This window comes from Cervus elaphus, chromosome 31 (assembly GCF_910594005.1).
Source record: "Cervus elaphus chromosome 31, mCerEla1.1, whole genome shotgun sequence".
NCBI classification, from domain to species: Eukaryota; Metazoa; Chordata; class Mammalia; order Artiodactyla; family Cervidae; genus Cervus; species Cervus elaphus.
In genome coordinates this window covers 11,263,931-11,287,956 of record NC_057845.1, presented here as the reverse complement: position 1 = coordinate 11,287,956, position 24,026 = coordinate 11,263,931, and the positions used below count along the sequence as shown (strand labels likewise).

The 24,026-nt window shown below is 38.6% G+C and overlaps 2 long non-coding RNA genes across 2 annotated transcripts; both read left to right on the top strand.

Moving 5' to 3' along the window:
* Positions 1-6,898: 6,898 nt before the first annotated feature.
* Positions 6,899-14,230, top strand: LOC122687570. The gene is made up of 3 exons (XR_006339174.1): positions 6,899-7,035; positions 9,800-10,046; positions 14,180-14,230. It is a non-coding gene; the product is annotated as an uncharacterized LOC122687570 (long non-coding RNA).
* Positions 14,231-16,736: 2,506 nt separating this feature from the next.
* LOC122687569 lies at positions 16,737-22,004 on the top strand. Its single transcript, XR_006339173.1, has 5 exons — positions 16,737-16,955; positions 18,063-18,082; positions 19,940-20,059; positions 20,701-20,810; positions 21,717-22,004. It is a non-coding gene; the product is annotated as an uncharacterized LOC122687569 (long non-coding RNA).
* Positions 22,005-24,026: the final 2,022 nt, after the last annotated feature.

Below are 24,026 nucleotides of genomic sequence, written 5' to 3'. Positions count from 1 at the left end.
ACTAAGATCATGGCATCTGGTCCCATCACTTCATGGCAAATAGATGGGGAAACAGTGGAAACAGTGTCAGACTTTACTTTTTTGGGCTCCAAAATCACTGCAGATGGTGATTGCAGCCATGAAATTAAAAGATGCTTACTCCTTGGAAGGAAAGTTATGACCAACCTAGATAGCATATTAAAAAGCAGAGACATTACTTTGTCAACAAAGGTCCATCTAGTCAAGGCTATGGTTTTTCCAGTGGTCAGGTATGGATGTGAGAGTTGGACTGTGAAGAAAGCTGAGTGCCAAAAAATTGATGCTTTTGAACTGTGGTGTTGGTGAAGACTCTTGACAGTCCCTTGGACTGCAAGGAGATCCAACCAGTCCATACTAAAGAAGATCAGTCCTGGGTGTTCATTTGAAGGACTGATGCTGAAGCTGAAACTCCAATACTTTGGCCACCTGATGCGAAGACCTGACTCATTTGAAAAGACCCTGATGCTGGGGGGGATTAGGGGCAGGAGGAGAAGGGGACAACAGAGGATGAGATGGCTGGATGGCATCACCGACTCAATGGCCATGAGTTTGAGTAAACTCCGGGAGTTGATGATGGACAGGGAGGCCTGGCGTGCTGTGATTCATGTGGTCGCAAAGAGTTAGACACAACTGAGCAACTGAACTGAACTGAATATTACATTGTGTGTCTGTACCATATCTTTGTCCATTCCTCTGTTGATGAACAACAAATGGTCTTTCTAATGAAGAGGTTCTTGTCAACTATAAAATAGACTTGAGTATTCCCTGATAATAAGGTCTTGGAGTTAGATGGGACATTTATCTTGTGAAATGCCTATACTCATGGAATTCTCTCTAATTAAGCAGAACATCTGAAGCAGTAAAATAATAAAACATGATAACCGCTAGTTCCCATCTCTATTTTCTTCTGGAGACTCTAGGGAATCTGGCTATAACAGATCAGATACCATCTAGGTCATTTTAATTGATCAGCTTAGGTCTGTTAGGCCCGATGTCCGAATCCCAGAGCGGGAAGAGAGAAGGCTTCCAAGACAATGCAACTCGCAGGAAGGGAAGTTTATTACCGACTCGAGCCAGGACTCTCTGCCCGCAACCAACGCAGTGGTGTGGGTCAGAGAGCCCTGAGCCCAAGCTGTTACACAAATTTATAGGGTGAGAAGCGGATTGGTTACACGTTTGCAAAGCAATTTCATTGGTCAATACTTTCGGGCGCGCGGGACTTTCCTGGGGGTTTCCACCCCGTTCCTAATTTCCTAATTGGCAAACATCGGTCAGTGTTAAGTGAAAACTAATTGGTCCTAATTGGCAAACAGTGGTCATTGTTAAGCGAAAGCTACCTGATAATCTTACCAAGTAGGAAGACCTACTCCTGATCTAAGTTGCGTTACTTCTGCTCGCCTCACAAGGTCAACATCAGTAAGTGTTAGCCTTTCATCCATGCTGAGTAGGGAGGTCCTGGTGCACCCAGGCTCTTGACCTTAAGATTCTAAGATTGTGTTTCTATCCTTGCTATTTTCCATCTGGTCTCTGACAGCAGGAGACTTAAGTGGATTTACTCAGAAAGGCAGTCACAATTCTCACTTTTAACCTATAGGTAGTAATGTTTCAGTATGCAGATCAAGAAGTAACAGTTAGACTGGACATGGAACAATGGACTGGTTCCAAATTGGGGAAGGAGTACATCAAGGAGTATATTGTCACCCTGCTTATTTAACTTCTATGTAGAATTCAGCATGTGAAATGTTGGACTGGATGAAGCACAAGCTGGAATCAAGATTGTTGAGAGAAATATCAATAACCTCAGATATGCTGGTGACACCATCCTTATGGCAGAAAGCAAAGAGGAACTAAAGAGCCTCTTGATGAAAGTGAAAGAGGAGAGTGAAAAAGTTGGCTTAAAATTCAACTTCCAAAAAATGAAGATCATGGTATCTGGTTCCATCACTTCATGGCAAATAGATGGGGAAACAATGGAAACAGTGACAGACTTTATTTTGGGGGGCTCCAAAATCACAGCAGATGGTGACTGCAGCCATGAAATTAAAAGACACTTGCTCCTTAGAAGAAAAGCTATGACCAACCTAGATAGCATATCAAATAGCAGAGATGTTACTTTTCTGACAAAGGTCCATGTAGTCAAAGCTATGGTTTTTCCAGTAGTCGTGTAGGGATGTGAGAGTTAAACCATAAAGAAAGCTGAGTGCCGAAGAACTGATCCTTTTGAACTGTGGTGTTGGAGAAGACTCTTGAGAGTCTCTAGGACTGCAAGGAGATCAAACCTGTCAATCCTAAAGGAAATGAGTCCTGAATATTCATTGGAGGGACTGATGTTGAAGCTGACATTCCAATCCTTTGGCCACCAGATGTGAAGAACCAACTCATTAGAAAAGGCTCTGATGCTGGGAAAGATTGAGGTCATGAGGAGAAAGGGGCGACAGAGGATGAGATGGTTGGATGGCCTCATCAACTCAACTGACACAAGTCTTAGCAAGCACCAGGAGTTGGTGATGGACAGGGAATCCTGGCTTGCTGCAGTCCATGGGGTCACAAAGACTTGGACAGGACTGAATGACTGAACTGAACTGAGTAATATTTCAGTGTGAAACATTGCAATGCTTGTGTTGAGAATTTTTCTTTCTATACCAGCTAAGCTGAGAGTTATTGACACAAATTTATTGTGATGGACACTGTTAAATCTCTCTAAATATTGTGTTGATCCTCTACATTTTATGGCCCATTTGCAGTTGTAATCAGAGGCAATGAAAATCCTCTGTACAATTTTCTAGTTTCTCTCTTTCCCTGTCTCAGCAGTGGAGGATTCTGTGGTAACAAACCCTGGAGCGCTTGTTTGCTGTGTACTTGAGAGACTGTTCAGTAGAGCTACCTGATGAATCACATGGGAGTGAGAAACAAGCTTCTGTGAAGTCTCTGAGATTCAGGGGTCATTTACTACTACAGCACGAATTAGCTGATCTTGACTGATACAGTTATCCAGAACTTTTGTATATAAGAATAAATCCAAGTTAGTTGGTCAATTTCACTGGAGGTACAAGTATTCCAGCAGAAAGGATTCAGTGAAATCATTTTTTTTAAATGATGAAATTATTCAAATCTTCACAAATCTCACAAATAATTGTGAGATGTTAGCTCTTAGAAGGAAGGTAGGCTTTGGGATAAGTTGAGAAGGTCATGAAGACATATTGAACAGGTGACTCTGAGAAAAGGTGTGATATGGTAAAACTGGTTTGAATGTAGCAAGGAGTTCTTGTTATAGCTATACAAAATGAACTTATAAGTATGATGGATCTAGAGTCAGGAATCTATATGATGTCCTTGAGGAAGACTGGGAGTGGAAGTGGAAAGACGAAAGCAGTTGGCAATACATCAAGAAGGTGATGTCGGCAGCAATATGACATCTTGATAAGATGATATTGTACCTAATTAGGTGGTATCAGAAAAGTTGGGTATGTGATGGATGTTTTATAACTACACTAATTGATTTCCTGGAACATTTGGTGATGGGAGAGTGAGAGAGAGGCTAGATATAAAGTATTGAAAAAAATCTTGACATGATTTTGGAAGATCAGCATTTATTTCTACAGAAACAGATGATGGAAAGAAGAACTAGTATTAGATTGAAGATTGATTCACTCTCAAATAAATTTTGATTGAGAAAATGCCACAGAGGACAGTTGTATATATACCAAAAAAGCCTAAAATTTAATTAGAAGTGATAACCGGAGCTATGGATTAGGGATTAATGCTGAGTGGTGGTAATTAATGCCCTAAGACTGTGATTATAGAAAGGGGAATCATCTTACTTAGGTCACGATATAGAGAGGAGTAAAGGGCTGATGACTCAGGACTGCTCATGGTAGAAGGAAGACAAGTTCTTAAAGGATTATATTGTGTCTTTTGTGACCAGCATATCTTGTGCTTTACATTATGCATGATGCCTGTTTTCATTACAAACACCTATGAAACCATGTATGTTTGCAGCGTTTATTCCATTTCACTCCATCCTAGGAGAATATCTGCCATAATAGTCCTATTATCCTCCCATCTCTTGTACAACTTTCATTATTTTTGTCTGAATTCATTTACTTACAGAATATTGTCCAAAATGTATGTTTCTTCTTTGATGCAATCTTCATCTTCTATAAAACCAATTCTGGTGGACTGGCTTATATTCTAGTGTGCCTGACACATTACTATATGAAGTGGTTCTCTGCAAAATCCAGAGGTTTACGGACATCTCTTGTTTTCAGTGTATCTCGGAGACTTTACAAATTGAATCGAGAGAAACTTTACATAAATCTGGAAAGTTTCATCTGATGGTTGTTGACATACAGAACTGGCATCTTCAGAGACTCCTGAAAACTCTACAACATCTTGGTAGAAAGATGGCTTTTGTGTTTACAAATAGACTGTATGGAAACATATTCCATCCAAGTCTTCTCTGTTACTCAGGTCTGTGTAAAAGACCCGAGTATGCAAACACTGGATGCATTATTTGCAAAAATATTTTCTGTGTATTCAGTCAGTCAATAAAACATTTATTGAATGTTTTCATGTGCTTGGTGTTCTCCTAAGCACAGTGAAAACACAGATGAATCACAGTTTCAAACTCAAGGAGTATAACCTGCCTTCTAGAAGGGAAAACATACAAAAGAACAGAAAATGATATTATAGAGTGATGCATTTTGTGTAGGAGGAATGCACAGAGTGACTCCTGTGCTGGTGTGAAAGAAGATCAGCATCTCTCGGCGCGAGGGTTGCAGTGTAGGAGTTGCTCAGGTGAAATGAGGGCAGAGAGCAGGAAGGGCATTTCAGGCAGAGGAGCAGCTGGTGCCCTGGCCAGGAGATGAGATGATGGTGCTGGAAGCAGCTGTAAGGAGCCCAGTATGCTTGTAGCACAGGGTGGTGAGAGATGGATCTGGGGAGATAAGCAAGAGCCAGACCATGATAGGATTTGCCTTTTCAATTGTTCATTTAGTTACAGTTCACTTTGTTCCGGAAGAGTTTTCAAGTGCCTTGAAGGGCTGTGAATACCACGCTAAGACGTTTGGAACTCTCCCAAACACGATGGCAAGCTTCAGACGGAGCACACCATGATTGGATTTGCACCTTAGGAAATAATCTGTCATCTTTGGAGAGGATGAATTACAAGAACCAAGTCAGAGGCAGAGGGGCCAGTTGGTCATTTGCTGCAGTGTGAGGGGTTGAAATAAGGGAGAGGCTTTGGTGATGGGAAGAAGTAGGAGATTTAAAATAAATACAATCAACATGATGTGCTAGTGAATATTTTCTCAGTGAATGAAGTGTGACTCATTAGATGTGTGGGGTGAGGAAGGGGGAGAAGTTGAGGATGAATTACAGGCTGAGGCTTGGGAAACTAGGTGGGTGACAAGAAAAGTTATTGCTTGGATAGTGAATGCATTCCCTCAGCGTTTGTTGCGTGCCTGGGAATTGTAATCGTTGCATGTGGATTAATCTTAACTATAGGATAAACACTAAAAATAAGTCAGCATCTTTCTTTTTTATCTTTCAGTTTTCCAGCACCAACAGCAGGATTTATCATGCAAGTGTGATGTTACCATCCATGAATTGATTACAATTTAATGAATCCAGCACATGGTGTTATTTTTCAAAGAATGACTGACTGGTCTCAGTTGAGTGTCAGTTGAGATTTTTGCTTGCATGCAATAGAAACTGACTTTGACTAACATGAACCAAAGATGATTGTGGTGGGTTATTAAGTTCTCAGTTTAACGTAAAGTCTGGAGAAACAGGCTCAGAAATCAGAGCAAGAACTATAGAATAAACCACGAATTTCAGTCTCTTTGCTCAACATTCACATTCCAGAGCACTCTGAATTATTGCCAATCTTGAGTAACATCTCCACTGCTTAGCTAGGAGAAGACTGAGTTCCTAATTGTAGTTCCACAACAAGAGAAGGGGTAATTTCTCAAAGCAGTTTTTAAAAAGTAATTAATTTAGGCTGCACTGGGCCTTAGCTGCAGCATGCGGGGGTCTTTGCTGAGTCCCCTGGGATCTTTCACTGCGGTGCGCGGACCTCAGTTGCGGTGTACAGGCTTGGTTGATCCGTGGCATGTGGAATCTTAGTTCCCTGACCAGGATCAAACCTACGTGCCCTGTTTTGTGAAGTGGATTCTTAACCACTGGACCACCAAGGAAGCCCCTGATTCAAGCTTTTATTGTTTTCTGGTTAGAAAAATTCTTAAAACAAAAGGAAGCTTTGTGAAGTATGGGCATGAGAAATTCATTTTCTGGCTAAAAGGAACTTGGATCTTCTTCAAGTTAGCTGTGCTCTTTGACAAAGTATTAGGTCTATTATTTAACTTCTATTTCTAGAAAGAGATATTTAAAAAACAGTAGGTCATAAACACTGAACTAATGAGACAATCGGGAGTTCTAGAATTGGAGGGAAATGGTGTATAGATTTTGTAGGAGAAATTTGAATAGATGGGGGGAGGTGGAGTGGGAAATAAAAACATATGAGAAAAGGGAGGAACACACACAGAAGAAAAATCCAGGCTTATTTGGATACACTTCTGAACAACCTTCAAACCGAATCTCTAACTCTTGAGCATCTGGAGGGAACACCCGCCACTAATTACAGGACTAAGATATGGAAGAAGCCACTTCAGGCTGTGGAACCTGAATCAGCCATCCTGATGGTGGCTTTTAAGATGTGGCTGCGGTTGTTTGTTTGGTAGTAGGAGAGAGTTTAGAGTTATTTTCACTGGCCTTAGTCGATGTTGATATTTCCTCCATCTCTAATCTCATTCCAGAGCTAGGGAGATAGCTGTGCCAACTATGGGTTTGTCTGCTATGCCAGACAGTCCTGGCGCTCAAAGTCAAATCACCCTGAAGGATGTTTAGGTGAATGTGGGAAGAAGTTATGCTTAGAGATCACTGTGATGATTCCCTACACTATCCTTTCGGAGAAAACAAGTTAAAGGAGCTGGTATTATGATTGATTCTGAAGACTCTGTAAGTGTCTTAAGTTGATATATATTTTAAATCACAATTTTGATGATGTTTCTGTTTTCTTTCATTTCTAATAATTTTTTGAAGAGTATAACAATTTTTTTTCTGCGAACCATGATGAGCTCAATCTTGAGAAAGCTGACATTCTTTGGTAGGGTAAAATAAAAATGAAACTTTAGACATGATTTGAAAACCTAACTAGCATTTTTTGTGAGAAAAGTGGTTATTATATTAGACATGTTATAACTGGTTTAATATCAATCTATGCAGTTGATATTATAATTTTCTCTGAAAAAATGTTCAGTTTCTTTTATTTTTCCAAGCTAGAGAGATGTCCTAGAAAATAATGATTTATAGTTCACTTATTTACTTTTATTATTTTGCTTCTTGTGGATGTAATCCTTTTTCTCCTTTCTTTTCATTCTCTCAGTAGAAAAGATGATTATGGAATAGCAAATAAAAGAAGCAACTCTTCAAACTTGGAAATCATATAGCAGAGCTGTCTAAGGAGTAAATTTAAAAAGTATTTTAATTTGTCACACAGGAAAAAGACCTGACATATTCCTTCTGCTTCTGAAATATTTTCCTATCCTTACTGCTAGGAGATTTAATACACTGTCAGGGGGTGAAATTGAGCATATTAAACATCTATTTGTGGGTTGGGCTAGACAATCTCTTAAGTTCATTCCCAAAATGCGTACAGTCCTTCCCAAATGTACGTAGAAGATTCGGTCCAGGATCCCAGTGGATACCAAAATCCACGGATGTTCAGATCCCTTTTAAAATGGCGTGGTTCAGTCATCTCTCCCTCTCTGTGGTTCTGAAACTGAATACTGAGGGCTGACTGTATCTATGCTACTGATGCTGTCAGGGATGTGGTCAAGGATATGAGCCAGACTGACTAGACTCATTTTGTTGTTGTCGCTGTTTGTTTGATTTGTTTGTTTGTTTATTGGTTTTCAATTTTTTTTCTGTTTGTTTAACCTTTTTTAAAATTTATTTTTATTAATTTTTTTTGTTTTTTACTTTGTATTAGAGTATAGTTTGACTGACTGGCTTCCCAGGTGGTATAGTGGTAAAGAATCTGCCTGCTAATGCAGGAGATGCAAGAGACCAAGAGGCGTGGGTTTGATCCCTGGATTGGGAAGATCCCCTGGAGGAGGAAATGGCAACTCACTCAAGTATTCTTGCCTGGAAAATTCCAGGGACAGAGGAGCCTGTTGGACTATATACTCCATGGGCTCGCAAAGAGTTGGGCACGACTAAGCACATGTGCATGGACATATGCATAGCTGATTGACAGTATTGTGTTAGTTTCAGGTGTGTAGCAAAGTGATTCAGTTATACAAATACATATATCTATTAGTTTTATTTTTCAAATTCTTTTCCTTTTTAGGTTATTAAAGAGTATTGAATAGAGTTCCTTATGCTAAACAAACAAGTAGGTCTTTGTTTTTTATCTGCTGTAAAAACAGCAATGTGTACACGTCAATCTCAAATTCCCAAGACTGCCTATATTTGAATATAGAATTAGCTACAAGTTGCAAACAAGTGGTTTTCTGCAGATCTGTAGCACTAATTGATAGAGAAAAATCTCAAAACTTCACTTTATTAGTTGGCTTTTGATTCCACGGTTCTGGAGAGTGTTAGAAGTGTTTGTGTATGTTTCGATACTACCAAATTAAGAGATATTTGATCTCTTAATCAAACTAATTTGATCAACTAGTTGATATTTATAAAGCTGCTATTTCAATCCATTTCATTTGGAATACAGTTGCAGCAGTGTTAAATGATTTTGTGCTAGCTTCTTTGTATAGCACAGTCCACTTCTTTGTAGTACAGATGAGATGAGCAGGTGTGTGGAGATCAAACAGAATCCAAGATAGAACCTCATTTGTCTTGTGAGTCCTTATCACAATCTGGGATAGAGGGTGTGAGTGAGGTGGATGCTGAGATATTAACCCATAAATGGTAATCAAGATATTTATACAAGAGCTTATAGAACAAAACAAATGAACTTCTTGGCCAACTCAATACTATGATATCGAATGTAGAATGGCATGTTGGTGATGAAAACTTGGTAATTCTTCTTGGTCAAATTTTTACAAACATTTATTTTAGCATTTTCTTAGTCAACTCTGCCCTCCTTTCAGGCTGTCATTAATTGAAGGTAATGAAACATATGCAAAAACTTGGAGAAATTCCTTGGACTAAACTAATTCAGACCACAATTGGCAACAAAATTATGTGGCTTTCTGTGCATCGGGGAGTTATTTCAGGAGAGGTTTGAAGTTGAAGTTACTGATCCTGAAACCATTTTGAGCTTGCTACCAAAATCAAAACTAATTCCCTGAGAAATGCCTACATAATTTTGCTTGATTCAATTATATTTCCTGATAATTTTTCATAGATAATAGGTATCCTTGATCTTCTAATAGAAGAATAGATTTCTAGCTACAAAAATGTTGTCAGGTATGGTATAGCTTTATTACAGTATGCAACAAGTTGACTTTGTATAATTCTTTTTTTTCCCACTAAGGCTAGGAGGAGGAAAGGAGAAGGAATCATAATAAGTTACCAAAAGAAAATTTTAAAGTATTGTCTTATTTTTAGAATTTACATTTTCTGTGTTGCTGTGTCTTGATCTGGGCTAGATAAGACCAATGACAGTTATTTGGAATCTGAGAAGTATTCAGTCTGATATACATTTTAAAACTATTCAGAACTCTCTAAATGTTTCTCATGGGTTCATCTCTTCATGCCACAGTGAGAACATCATTACTACATGGCAGCACATCTGGCAAATGAGTGGCAAGATCAAGTTGAAGTCATGGAACATTCCAGAGAGGCCAACATTCTAAATAAAAGCAGCTTAACTCAGAATGCTGTGCAGTAAAGGGTGATTGCTTTGGCTTCTGCAGTAGCCTCATTGATGATCTGGCATTAAGAAGCTTTCAACAAGTAAAATTTAAAAGATGTGCCCATTGGAAAGAAGGTGAAAAATTATATCAATGGTAAGCATTTGATATAATATTCATTTAATTCAGATTTTTTTCAGATAGTTTCACATTGTCATAGTCTTTGCTTCTAGTACTATTGATATATTGTCCTATATAGTAGTCATGGGTCATGGGTGACCATTGAGCACCTGAAACCTAGTTAGTGAGACAGAAAAACTGAATTTTCAGTTTAATTTCAATTCCTTTAAATTTACAAATCGAACACCAAATATCTCATGAATATTTTTATATTAATGATATGTTAAGAAAGAAATATTTTAAATACATTGGTTTAAATAAAGCATATTATTAATAATAATTTCACCTGTTGCTTCAAATTTTTTTGTTGATGTGACTGCCAAAATGCTTAAAATTACACATGTAGCTTGCATTGTATTTCTATTGGATAGTCCATTTCTAGTTTGTACTCATTAGAGGCTCAAAAATGTCTAAATTGCCTAGATGCACAATCTCCTCATTTTCTGTCCCATAGAGTGACGATTATGTATGTTTTTCAACTAACTTATAGTTCGATTCTGATTCTGCCATGTAACTTCACAGTTCCTTAGAGAAAACCTTGTTTTTTCTGAGAACAAGTTATCAAATAGTCATTATCAAATATTTAATTATCAATAGTCAAAGTCACTGAATGTTCTCCCTAGTCTTTCTTTTTTTTTTTTAAAATGAAAGTATTTATTTTTTAAAAGAAAGATAATTGCTTTACAGAATTTTTTTGTTTCCTGTCAAACCTCAACAGGAATCAGCCATAGGTATACACATATCCTCTCCCTTTTGAAGCTCCCATGTCTTTCTTCCTTGGCTGTCTTTAATTCTTCAGACTAACCCATGTCAAAAATTACAAGCATGACGTTAGAAAATTTTTTGCTTTTATATATATATACATATATATATAAGCTTATATATTTGCTTAGATAACATATATATTTGCTTATATAATGCATTGCTAATATAATATATATAATTATATTGAAGTATAGTTGCCTTACAATGCTGTATTCATTTCTATACAGTGAAGTGAATCCACTATATGCATATATCGCTCTTTTATGGATTTCCTTCCCCTTTAGGTCACCACAGAGCACTGAGCAGGGTTCTCATTAGTTATGTATTTTATCCATAGCATCAATAATGTGTATAAATCACTCCCAATCTCCCAATTCATCCCACCTTCTCCCTTTCCCCTCCCTGTTTTCCATACTTTGTTCTCCACTTGCTTGTATTTTTGATTGGAAAATGCCTCTACTCTCTCTTAATTTAATCCACTTCCATCCAGCTAGTTTATGGACTCCTTTAGATTTCTGAACTTGGTCTTAAACCTCTGCTGTCTCCTTATCACATCCTAGATGCATTTGTTGATCCTTATTTAAATGACTTCCCACAGTTTCCTCAAAATACTGCTTCTTAAGGAACATCGTCAGGATTTCACACTCTGATGCCTGGGACTCAGGATCGTTCTGATTGAATGCAAAAGCGCTGCTGGCATCTTGCACCCTTCTTGGCCCCACACACAGTGCTGCGGAGGCTGCCTGGGCTTCCGACCTCAGGCGACCCACGGCCTAGCGGGAGAGGCACAAAACGAACAGCTGCGCTTCTGCCGGGCTGCTGGAACCTGCCTGGTCTGCAAGCACACAGAGGGGAAATGCCTGAGAATTCAGCTCTCCCCGAGAACAGCTCGTAGCCAAGGGCTGATATGTGGGTGAGTGTAAACACTCCATCCCTCAATCGGGGCAGCTGGTCCATGAGACTTCAGGGAACACAGAATGCCTTTGAGTTATTGCATTTAAGTTGTGCTCTGTGGAGGTTTTGTGGCTACCACACCCTTCTTTGTGCTACTCCCTGTTCTGATCTCACATTATCCCTCCTACGCTTGTGTCCTGGAAATATTTCAAATAGACTGCTTCCTGAAAATTCCTTATCATTGCATTTGCTTCTGGGGGATCCAATCCGATGTCACTGATCTTGGGTACTAGAATGGGCTCTAGGAAGCAGACCCTTGGGATGTCATTCTGGAATTGGATCACACAGTCAGCAGATGACACAGAAGTCCTGTTGTTTGTGGTGAGTGAAGGGATGACAACCTCTGACCTGCTGCAGCATGACTTTGTTGATACTTCTGCCTTCTGGGAATTGGGAAGGGATGCAAGTGTAAAAGGATTCATTGGACTATACAATAGCTAAAGAATTGGATGATTATTATAATAGTAAGAATGATGGATGGACGAACAAGAAGATCTTACTGTATGTCACAGAGAACTATGTTTCACACTGTATGATAAACCATAATGGATCAGAATATTTAAAAAAGAATATATATATGTACACACACATATATATATAACTGAGTCACTTTGCTGCACAGCAGAAATTGACATTGTAAATCAACTATACGTCAATGAAAATTATTAAAAGAGAAAAAAAGCAAAAAGAAAGATGGAGATGTTTGGTCCCTGCTAACTGATGTACTGGGGAGAGAAAATTCTAAGCCTTGATGGCCGATTACCACTTTGTGGGGGAGGAAGTGCTCAAGAATTCTATTTTATAGATGCTTAGTTTTATTCAAGAGAAATTTCAAGGAGAGGGTGTTTCTGTGACTGTTGTTGTTATTATTCAGTTGCTCACACGTGTCTGACTCTTCGTGACCCCAAGAACACCAGGCTTCCCTGTCCTTCACCAATCTCCTAGAGCTGGCTCAAACTCATGTCCATCACGTCGGTGATTCCATCCAACCATCTCATCCTCTGTCTCCTTCTCCTGCCTTCAATCAATCCCAGCATCAGGATCTTCAATCATGCCCAGCATCTGGCATCAGGTGGCCAGAGTTTCAGAGCTTCAGCTTCAGCATCAGTCCTTAGTGGCAACAATTTGCTGGCATATTGAGTGCAACACTTTCACAGCGTCATCCTTTAGGATTTGAAATAACTCAACTGGAATTCCATTACCTCCACTAACTGTTCATAGTGATGCTTCCTAAGACCCACTTGACTTCACATTCCAATTTGTATTTCCTTGAGGATTGAACGGTTTGATCTCCTTGCAGTCCAAGGGACTCTCAAGAGTCTTCTCCAACACCACAGTTCAAAAGCATCAATTCTTCAGGATTCAACCTTCTCTATGGTCCAACACTCACACCCATACATGACTACTGCAAAAACCATAGCTTTGACTCGATGGACCTTTGTCAGCAAAGTAATGTCTCTGCTTTTGAATATGTTGTCTAGGTTTATAATAGCTTTTCTTCCAAGGGGTAAGCGTCTTTTAATTTCATGCCTGTAGTCACCATCTGCAGTGCTTTTGGAGACCAAGAAAATAAAGTCTGTCATGGTTTCCATTGTTTCCCCATTTATTTGCCATGAAGTGATGGATGCCATGATCTTCGTTTTTCAAATGTTGAGTTTTAAGTCAGCTTTTTCACTCTCCTTTTTCACTTTCATCAAGAGGCTTTTTTGCTCTTCTTTACTTTCTGCCATAAGGATAGTGTCATCTGCATATCTGAGGTTATTGATATTTCTCCCGCCAATCTTGATTCCAGCTTGTGCTTCATCCAGCCCAGCATTTTGCCTGATGTACTCTGCATAGAATTTAAACAAGCAGGGTGACAATATACAGTCTTGATGTACTCATTTCCCAATTTGGAACCAGTCCGTTGTTCTATGCCTGGTTCTAACTGCTGCTTTTTGACCTCCATATAGGTTTCTCAGGCTGCAGGTAAGGTGGTCTGGTATTCCCATCTCTTTAAGAATTTTCCACAGTTTGTTGTGATCCACACAGTCAAAGGCTTTAGCATGATCAATGAAGCAGAAGTAGATGTTCTTCTGGATTCTCTTGCTTTTTCTATCATTTAAATATCATCTAACATTTTTATCATCTATGATCCCTGGTTCCTCTGCCTTTTTAAAATCCAGCTTGAATATCTGGAAATACTGTGGAAGCCTAGCTTAGAGAATTTTGAGCATTACCTTGCTAGCATGTGAAATCAGTGCAATTGTGCAGTGGTTTTAACATTCTTTGGCATTGTCTTTCTTTGGGATTGGAATGAATACTGATCTTTTCTAGTCCTGTGGCCACTGTTGAGTTTTCTAAATTTGCTGGCATATTGAGTGCAACACTTTCATAGTGTTATCTTTTAGGATTTGAAAGAACTCAACTGGAATTCCATTACCTCCACTAACTTTGTTCACAGTGATGCTTCCTAAGGCCCACTTGACTTCACACTCCAGGATGTCTGGCTCTAGGTGAGTGATCACACCATCGTGGTTATCTGGGTCATGAAGATCTTTTTTGTACAGGTCTTCTGTGTATTCTTACCACCTCTTCTTAATATCTTCTGCTTCTGTTAGGTCCATACTGTTTCTGTCCTTTATTGTGCCCATCTTTGCATGAAATGTTCCCTTGGTATCTCTAATTTTCTTGAAGAGATCTCTAGTCTTTCCCATTCTATTGTTTTCCTCTTTCTTTGCATTGATCACTGAGGAAGACTTTTTTTTTTTTTAGCTCTCCTTGCTATTCTTTGGAACTCTGCATTCAGATGGGTATATTTTTCCTTTTCTCCTTTGCCTTTAGCTTCTCTTCTTTTCTCAGCTATTTGTAAGACCTCCTCAGACAACCATTATGCCTTTTTGTATTTTTTTTTCCCTTGGGGACTGTTTTGATCACGACTGTCTGTACAATGTGTGATTGTAGATAACGTCAAACTTAGAGATATAACTTTTCAAATCATCACTGTATGTATGATTGATGCAATTTATATTAGAGTTCTCAGTAGCGACGAACAGCCAGAAGAAACCGTTTCAAAAAAAGAACACTGAATGGATGTTAAGTAACTCACAAATTTGCCAAAAAAAACTGAGAACGAAACTCAGGGAATTGTCATGAATAAAGGAGGCAGGGAGCTAGCCAGAACTGCACAGACGTTGATAAAGCCACAGATCCTTTATACAGAGGACACTGATACTACCTCAACTGTACAAATTGGTGTCTCAGATTATATAGCCTCCACTTCTAGCTCTAATTCCTGGAGGCCTCTGGAGGCACCACTGCTACTGATGCCCTGGAAAATGGATGTGGTGCAGCTGGTATTGGAACAGATTTCCTATTGTCTCTGTTTCTATGTCTCACGAGCTCCAACTCTGAAGAGTGATGGATTCTTCTGATTGGACAAGCCTTGGCCATGTGCCTGTGTCCTGCACCAGCCACCAGTGGGTCCCACCAAGTGTGCGCCTTCTGAACCTTAGGAGAGTGTTTTGGACACTCAACCATGCTCTCGTTTGATCACGCAAATTCTTTCCTATTACTGAGTAGTATTCATACACTATTTGGGCATGAACAACTTGTTTATATCTTAAAATATCCATGTCTTCATCAAGTCCTTAAAGGTTATTTTTCTGTGTATTCTTTTGAAAGCTTTGCACCTTTTGCTTTTATACTTATATTTAGGATCCACTTTTGAGAAAATTGTCTGTATGTTATGATATGTGTTGAAGTGTATTTTTTTTCCCACATGGATATTCAGTTGTTCCACCATCATTTATTGTATTTTGACCTTGTATTTCCTTAGCATGTTTATTGAAAATCAAATGACTGTATATATGTGGATATATTTGTAAGATTTCTATTATATTTCACTGAGCAATATGTTTATACATTTGAAAATACTACCCTGTCTGATTACTGAAGCTTTATAATAAGTCTTTAATTCAGTATTTCTTCTCCAGTATTTTTTCTGGATTTCTTCTCAAGTATTTTTTTTAATTTTTTAAAAAATTAAAAAAAATTTAAATTTAAAATATTTTTTAAAATTTTAAAAAATTTTAAATTTTAAAAAATTTATCACCTTTGAAATTTCAACTAGATTTTTGAATCAGTTTGTTAGCTTTTATTTTTAAAAAATCCTTGTTGAAATTTTGATTGCAATTATCAGTACATTGATTTAGGAGGACTGATATTTTAGTATTATCTTCTAATCCATGTACATGGTGTATCTCTCCATTTATTTTTCTTAATTTCTCTCAGTAATGTTTTATGATTTTCACTATAGAAGTCTTACATGCCTATATTTATATACATATCTGAGTATTTTATGTTTTTATGCTACTGGAAATGGTACCTAAATACTTTATTTTTCCATTGTTGCTGCTAGTATATAGAATTAGAATAGATTTTATATTAAGTTTTGATATTGATCTTCAGTATTACATCCTATGACCTTACATTATTGTAAATTTATCAGGATGTTCTAGGTAGGTTTTTTTTTGGTAGACTGATTTTTTTTTTTAATGTATACTATCATATTATCTGCAAATAAAGACAGTCTCCTTTTATTCTGTTTAAGAGCATTGAGCTTGAGTAGATGTTGAATACTGTCAAATGCTTCGTCTGCCTGTTTATTGAGATAATACATTGTTTTCCCCTTTTTCTTTTAGTATGATGAGTAACCTGGATTGCTATTGAATTATTAACCAATCTTGCATTCCTGTGCTAAACCAATCAGTTATTCTGTGTTAACTTAGGTTTGCTACAACAATTAAAAAGTTAACACGAAAACCGATTGGTTTATCACAGGAATGCAAGATTGGTTAATAATTAGTTGGGAAGATCCACAGGAGAAAGGGATAGGCTACCCACTCCAGTATTCTTGGGCTTCCCTTGTGGCTCAGCTGGTAAAGAATCTGCTTGCAGTTCGGGAAACCTGGGTTTGGAAGATCCCCTGGAGAAGGGAAAGGCTACCCACTCCAGTATTCTGGCCTGGAGAGTTCCATGGACTATACAGTCCCTGGGATCACAAAGAGTCTGACAGGACTTTCAGTTTCACTTAGGTTTGCTAATCTTTGGTGTTTTTGTGTTTAGAAACTTGGTAGTTTTCTTATAATATCTCTGTTCTGGTAACCTGAACAAAACAATTGCAAAGTAAGTTGGGAATTTTTCCCTTCTCTTCTAATTTCTGGGTTTATGTAAGATTATATTTTCTTCCTTCAGTGTTCCATAGAATTCACCATTACAATCATTTGAGCCAAAGTCAGGTTTTTTTTTTTTTTTTCTTTCTGGACACTTCTCTTTTTCACTGGTTTTCAATAATGTGACTAAGATATGACTTCTTGTGGTTTTCCTTGTCTTTATCCTGTTTTTTGAATTTCCTGGTTCTGTGGATTTATAGAAGTATTACTCAAAGAGTACAAAGTTTGAGTTATGTAAGTCCTAGAAATCTGCTGTATAGCATAGTGCCTTTAGCTAATAATATAAAATTTATTGGAAACTAAAAATTTCTAAGACAGTAAAGCTTTTTGTCTTATCACAAAAATAATTAAATAAAGAAGGTAGAAGGAACATTTTGGAGGTGATAGGCATATTTATGGCATAGATTGTGGTGATGATTTCATGGATGTATACTTATCTCCAAACTCATTAGGTCTGTTGTCCATTTTTGTTATTCTGTTGATCAGTTGTGTCTGATTCTGAGACTCCGTAGACTGCATCATGCCAAGCTTCCCCGTTCTTCACTATCTCTTGGAGTTTCTTGAAACTCATTTCCATTAAGTCACTGATGCCACCCAACCATTTCATCCTCTGTTATCCCCTTCTCCTCCTGCCTTCAATCTTTCCCAGCTTCAGGGCCTTTTCTAATGAGTCAGCTCTTTGTAGCAGTTGGCCAAAGTATTGGAGCTTCAGCTTCAGCATCAGTCCTTCCAGTGAATATTCAGGGTTGGATTTCCTTTAGAATGGACTGGTTGGATCTCCTTGCAGTCCAAGGGACTCTCGAGAGTCTTCTCCAACACCACAGTTTGAAAGCATCAATTCTTTGGTGCTCAGCCTTCTGTGTAGTCTACCTCTCACATTGGTATGGTACTTGATTACTGGAAAAGCTATAGCTTTGACTATACAGACCTTTACATTAAATATGTATTGCTTTGAGTTGGTCAATCATACCTCTATAAAGTGGTTTTAAAGACATTCTGAAATTTTGCCTGTTCTCTCTCTTTTTTTCCCTTTTAATCTGTCTCCTCTCCTCTTTTTCAGGAATCCCTGTTGTTCTGCAGGTAAGTGAGTTTCTGTTTACTTACTTTTCAAACATTTTCTCCTCAGTACTTTAGTTTCCACTTCTACTATGTCTTCAAGCTTATTAACACTTTTATCCCCTCTCTCTAATCTGCAGTTAAGTCCTTCCTGTTAAATTTTCCTCTCAGATATTGTTTGTAAGCCTTATAAGCCATATTTCTTTTTTTAACCTTTCATTTCTCTCCTCATTAGATTCTTGTTTTCATTTAAATCCTTAGGAATATTTATAACATTGTTTTAATGGATTTGTCTGCTAGCTGCATTGCTTCTGTCATTTCTGAGTTCTTTGCTATTAACAAGCATTTCTCCTGACAATGAGCTTCAACAATGAGCTTCATTTTCCTGCTTCATGTTTAGAGAAAAATTTAAATGATTATAGTCATTGTGAATATTGTTCTGATAAGTGCATAGAATTTTCTGTCTTCATTTAGAGAGGACTGAAGTATATTTTGACAGGAAATTTAATTGCTTATAAATTAGTGTGAAGTTACCTTTCAGCTTTTTAAGAGTGACACGGGATAGATCTACCATGAAGACTTCTGGGGTCTCTATTGAATATCTCAGGTATTCAATAACTTCAGTTTGGGTAGCCAATACAAGATAGTGTCCCACCTCTGAGTGAGTTTTTTTTTTTAAAATTTATTCAGTTTACAGTTCTCTTGTAGCTGATCATTTTTGCCCAGCTTCTTAGGCGTTTACCCCACACACTGCTTAGTTTTACCATTCATGTGTTGCTTAGTATTAAGTGAAAGTCTCAGGAAGCCAATGCCTGTTCCTGGAGCTGTTTCTCTGGGAGCGTTCTCATCTTTTGTATTCTGCTTTGCAAATCCAGCTTTCTCAGCCTCTGAGAACTTTAATCTCTACCCCAACAGCTCAGCAGGACTGCTATGCTTTGCCTGGGCTCCTCTTCCCTGCTTTGAAATTTAGAAAATGGAAAGTTGCTGTGTATAGTTCATTTTTTTTCTCCTCTCTTAGGTAACGCAATCCTGGACTGCCGGTTGCCCAGTGCCTAAAAATAGCAGTTTTGCATGTATTTTCAGTTTCTAATCATTGTTTGTAACGAGCAGGCGAGTCCAGTTACTGTGACTGTGTCACAGGCAGAAGTGACGGTCCTTTGTTCAGGTTTTAATCTCTCTTTTGAAATTTAAATGTGTCAAAACAATAATTAGGGGTGGTTTATTTCCAAAATCCACATGTCCCTCATATATGCTGACCTTAAGTGGAATTAGTAACAGAAGCTTTTATTTTGGAAATCCTCAGATCTCTCTGGTCTCAATTTTGATGATGAAAAAAAGAAGAATGAAACATTTAAGCAAACAAATTTCCAAAAGCAGCCTCAAAACAGCGAATTGTGTTTTGCTTGTTTCAGCTTTTCATTTATGGTTTTAAGAGTGAAATTCATATTCCTAAGAATGAATTAGTACTGCTGGAAGATTTTTTTATGCCTCTATCCTGTTTTTATATACTAAAATAATATTCTTGAATCAAATTTCAACACAAATAACAAGGCAAGAAAAAATGAGAACATCAGCAAAAAAATATCCTGCATTGCAGCTAAACTTTGCTCTCTGTTCGTGAATGTTCTGCCATGCAGGTCAATAACACAAAAGGAACGACCAAGCGTCCGTGTCTCCCGGCATACAATGTGTAAAGATGAGTTTCAGTGTCACTCTTCGGAAACTTTAAATGGTGATCTGTTCCCAAACAGAACTTTAAAGAGTTCCCTTCTGGTTCAAAGTGAGGTCCAATCAATGTTTCCAACACTCGGCACAATCTCAACTTTGATTTCTTTATCTGCTCTCACTTCTTGTGTTCTATCTGTTTTTGCTCCAAATCAGACCAGCACATCGTGAAGGCAGCACAAAGCTTTGTGGCTGGGAAACCCCAGGCTTCCTAGAGAGGACCTGAAGTTCTGTGCGCTTGGCGAGTCCCTGACGCTCACAGTGGTGTTGGTTTTGGTCAGTGTTTGTGGCACGGGGGGAAACCAAGAGCAAAGCTGGGCACAGTACCTTGCTTGCCGTGGAAGAGCATGCTGAAGTGACATGGAAATGGGAAGTGTTGGGAGGATGTAAGGACTTGATCCCTTTGAATCAGTAGATGGAGGGATGCTGTTAACAGCACTGGCAGGTCATTTGACCTCTAGTCATCAATTATTGGGGACTTTTCTGGCAGCTCAGATGGTACAGAATCCACCTGTAATGCAGGAGATGGGGTTCGATCCCTCAGCTGGGAAGATCCTCTAGAGAAGGGAATGGCTAGCCACTGCAGTATTCTTGCCTGGAGAATTCCATGAACAGAGGCGCCTGGTGGGCTACAGGCCACAGGGTGGCAAAGAGTCAGACACAACTGAGGGACTCATACACACACACATGAATTTTTTATCTCTTCCTCTAAAAATGCAACAGGGCAGGTGACCACACATTTTCTGAGCAGTTTGCCATCATCAGTTTTTGATCGCCTCCCTGTGTATGTGTCTTCTTCTATGGGTAAATAAATTAACTCCAGCTCTGTCAATTCTTCCAGCAAGCTTGGTCTTTATCTCTGATTTGACTGCATGAATTCCAGCCACTAATATTTAGTTTGACTTCTCATTTCCTAGGCCCATAGGACACCTTTAGGACAAAAATCAGTGAAGTTAACAATAAATGATTATCAGTTGAGGCAAGATGTAAAACTGATTTAAAGAATGGAGATGTGACCATTTTCAAGGTATTTTAGCTTTGAAGTCATTATTTTTCTGTCTGGTCACTTTTCTTCCTCTAATTTTCCTATTGCTGTGAACACATTATTGACCAGAGACATATTAGTACACTTTTTGTTACCCAAACATTATCACTTACATAATAAATCGCCAGCTGGAGGTGCTAATTTCTGCAACAATCCCACTGTCAATAATGAGTCCAGACACTTATCTTAGTTCAGAGTGATACTTCAGTACTTTTTGAAAAGGTAATAAGAATTGTACAGAGATATTAAAAAAGTAATAAATGAAATGATCTGAGCCCAAAAACTAAAAATGTGAGTATAATTGAGGCCTGGAGACTTTTCAGAAGAAAGGAAGCCTGCATCTCGTTTTGTTTGATGTTTGGGTAAGACTGTCCCTGGGTTCTTCTTAATTTGCCTGGATATGTCTAGTTAGTATTTGAATTCAGGTAATTGTGATCTCAGGTTCATTTTGTGACTTTTAACACTTACATTAACCAGAGATTTGTCAGTGTTTTGGTGTCATTAGGAGATACCAACTTTATGAAATGATTTACATGGAAATAAAAATGACTTTAACTTCTCAAATCCTTAATTCTCTCAGATATACACATATTCATAATCAATTTCAGGAAAATTATATATTTTATTTTTATTTATTTTTTAACTGGTGGGAAATTGGCTTAAAAGTTTGCGTTGGCTTCTGTTGTACAACAACACAAATCAGTCATAATTATATATGTATCTCTTCTCTTCTGAGCTTCCCTCCCCTCATCCTATCTCACCCCTCTAGCTCATCACAGAGCACCAGGCTGGGCTCTCTGTGTTACTTAGCAACTTCTCACTATCATTTTACATCTGATAGTGTAATATATAAATATTTACATATTCATATGAAGTCTTCCCTCGTAGCTCAGATGGTAAAGAATCTGCCTGCAATGCAGAAGACCCAGGTTCGATCCCTGGGTTGGAAAGATCCCCTGGAAAAAGGAATGGTTACCCACTCCAGTATTCTTGCCTAGAGAGTTCCACGGACAGAAAGTTTGGCAGTTTACAGTCCGTCTCATTTGCATGCAGAATTTCAAAGAATAGCCAGGAGAGATAAGAAAGCCTTCCTCAGCGATTAATGCAAAGAAATAGAGGAAAACAACAGAATGGGAAAGACTAGAGATCTCTTCAAGAAAATTGGAGATACCAGGGGGATATTTCATGCAAAGATGGGCTCAATAAAGGACAGAAATGGTATGGACCTAACAGAAACAGAAGATATTAAGAAGAGGTGGCAAGAATACACAGAAGAACTGTACAAAAAAGATCTTCATGACCCAGATAATCATGATGGTGTGATCACTCACCTAGAGCCAGACATCCTTGAATGCGAGTGAAGTTAGGTGGGCCTTAGAAAGCATCACTACGGACAAAGCTAGTGGAGGTGATGGAATTCCATTTGAGTTATTTCAAATCCTGAAAGATGATGCTGTGAAAGTGTTGCACTCAATATGCCAGCAAATTTAGAAAACTCAACAGTGGCCACAGGACTGGAAAAGGTCAGTTTTCATTCCAATCCCAAAGAAAGGCAATGCCAAAGAATGTGCAAACTACGGCACAATTGTACTCATCTCACACGCTAGTAAAGTAATGCTCAAAATTCTCCAAGCCAGGCTTCAGCAATACATGAACTGTGAACTTCCAGAGGTTCAAGCTGGTTTTAGAAAAGGCAGAGGAACCAAAGATCAAATGGCCAACATCTGCTGCATCATCGAAAAAGCAAGAGAGTTCCAGAAAAACATCTATTTCTGCTTTATTGACTATGCCAAAGCCTTTGACTGTGTGGATCACAATAAACTGTGGAAAATTCTGAAAGAGATGGGAATACCAGACCACCTGACCTGCCTCTTGAGAAACCTATATGCAGGTCAGGAAGCATCAGTTAGAACTGGACATGGAAAAACAAGCTGGTTCCAAATAGGAAAAGGAGTACGTCAAGGCTGTATATTGTCACCCTGTTTATTTAACTTATATGCAGAGTACATCATGAGAAACACTGGGCTGGAAGAAGCACAAGCTGGAATCAAGATACCTGGGAGAAATATCAATAACCTCAGATATGCAGATGACACCACCCTTATGGCAGAAAGTGAAGAACTAAAGAGCCTCTTGATGAAGGTGAAAGAGGAGAATGAAAAAGTTGGCTTAAAGCTCAGCATTCAGAAAACTAAGATCATGGCATCTGGTTCTATGACTTCATAGCAAATAGACGGGGAAACAGTGGAAATAGTGGCTGACTTTATTTTTCTGGGCTCCAAAAACACTGCAGATGCTGACTGCAGCCATGAAATTAAAAGATGCTTACTCCTTGGAAGGAAAGTTTTGACCAACCTAAACAGCATATTAAAAAGCAGAGACATTACTTTGCCAACAAAGGCCCGTCTGGTCAAGGTTATGGTTTTTCCAGTGGTCATGTATGGATGTGAGAGCTGGACTGTGAAGAAAGCTGAGCACTGAAGAATTGATGCTTTTGAACTGTGGTGTTGGAGAAGACTCTTGAGAGTCCCTTGGACTGCAAGGAAATCCAACCAGTCCATCCTAAAGATCAGTCCTGGGTGTTCATTGGAAGGACTGATGTTGAAACTGACACTTCAATTCTTTGGCCACCTGATGCAAAGAGCTGACTCATTTGAAAAGACCCTGTTGCTGAGAAAGATTGAAGGCGGGAGGAGAAGGGGATGACAGAGGATGAGATGGTTGGATGGCATCACCGACTCAATGGACGTGGGTTTGTGTGGACTCCGGGAGTTGTTGATGGACAGGGAGGCCTGGCGTGCTGCCATGGGGCCGCAAAGAGTCGGACACGACTGAGCGACTGAACTGAACTGAACTGATGGGGTCGCATACAACAGACACACAGTGTATATATGTCCATGCTACTTTCTCAATTCGTCCCACCCTCACCTTCCTCCGGAAAGCTGTGCTTTTTAAGTATTTGTTACGGGAATCACAGGAGTTAAGCATTCATTCCCTCTCCCAATGTTTCCCCCTCACATTCTTTCTGTTTTACTCAGGGTCTCTGCCTCCCTCTATTTTTACTCACGAGTTGACTTTGTTGGTATATTTAGTTTGTCATTCATTAAATGTGACTGGAAGCGAAGTTCCATTAGAAGTTTAGCACAAACATGACTGGTTTATTTCAGTGTAAGCCCATCGACCAAAGGTGGAAAAAGT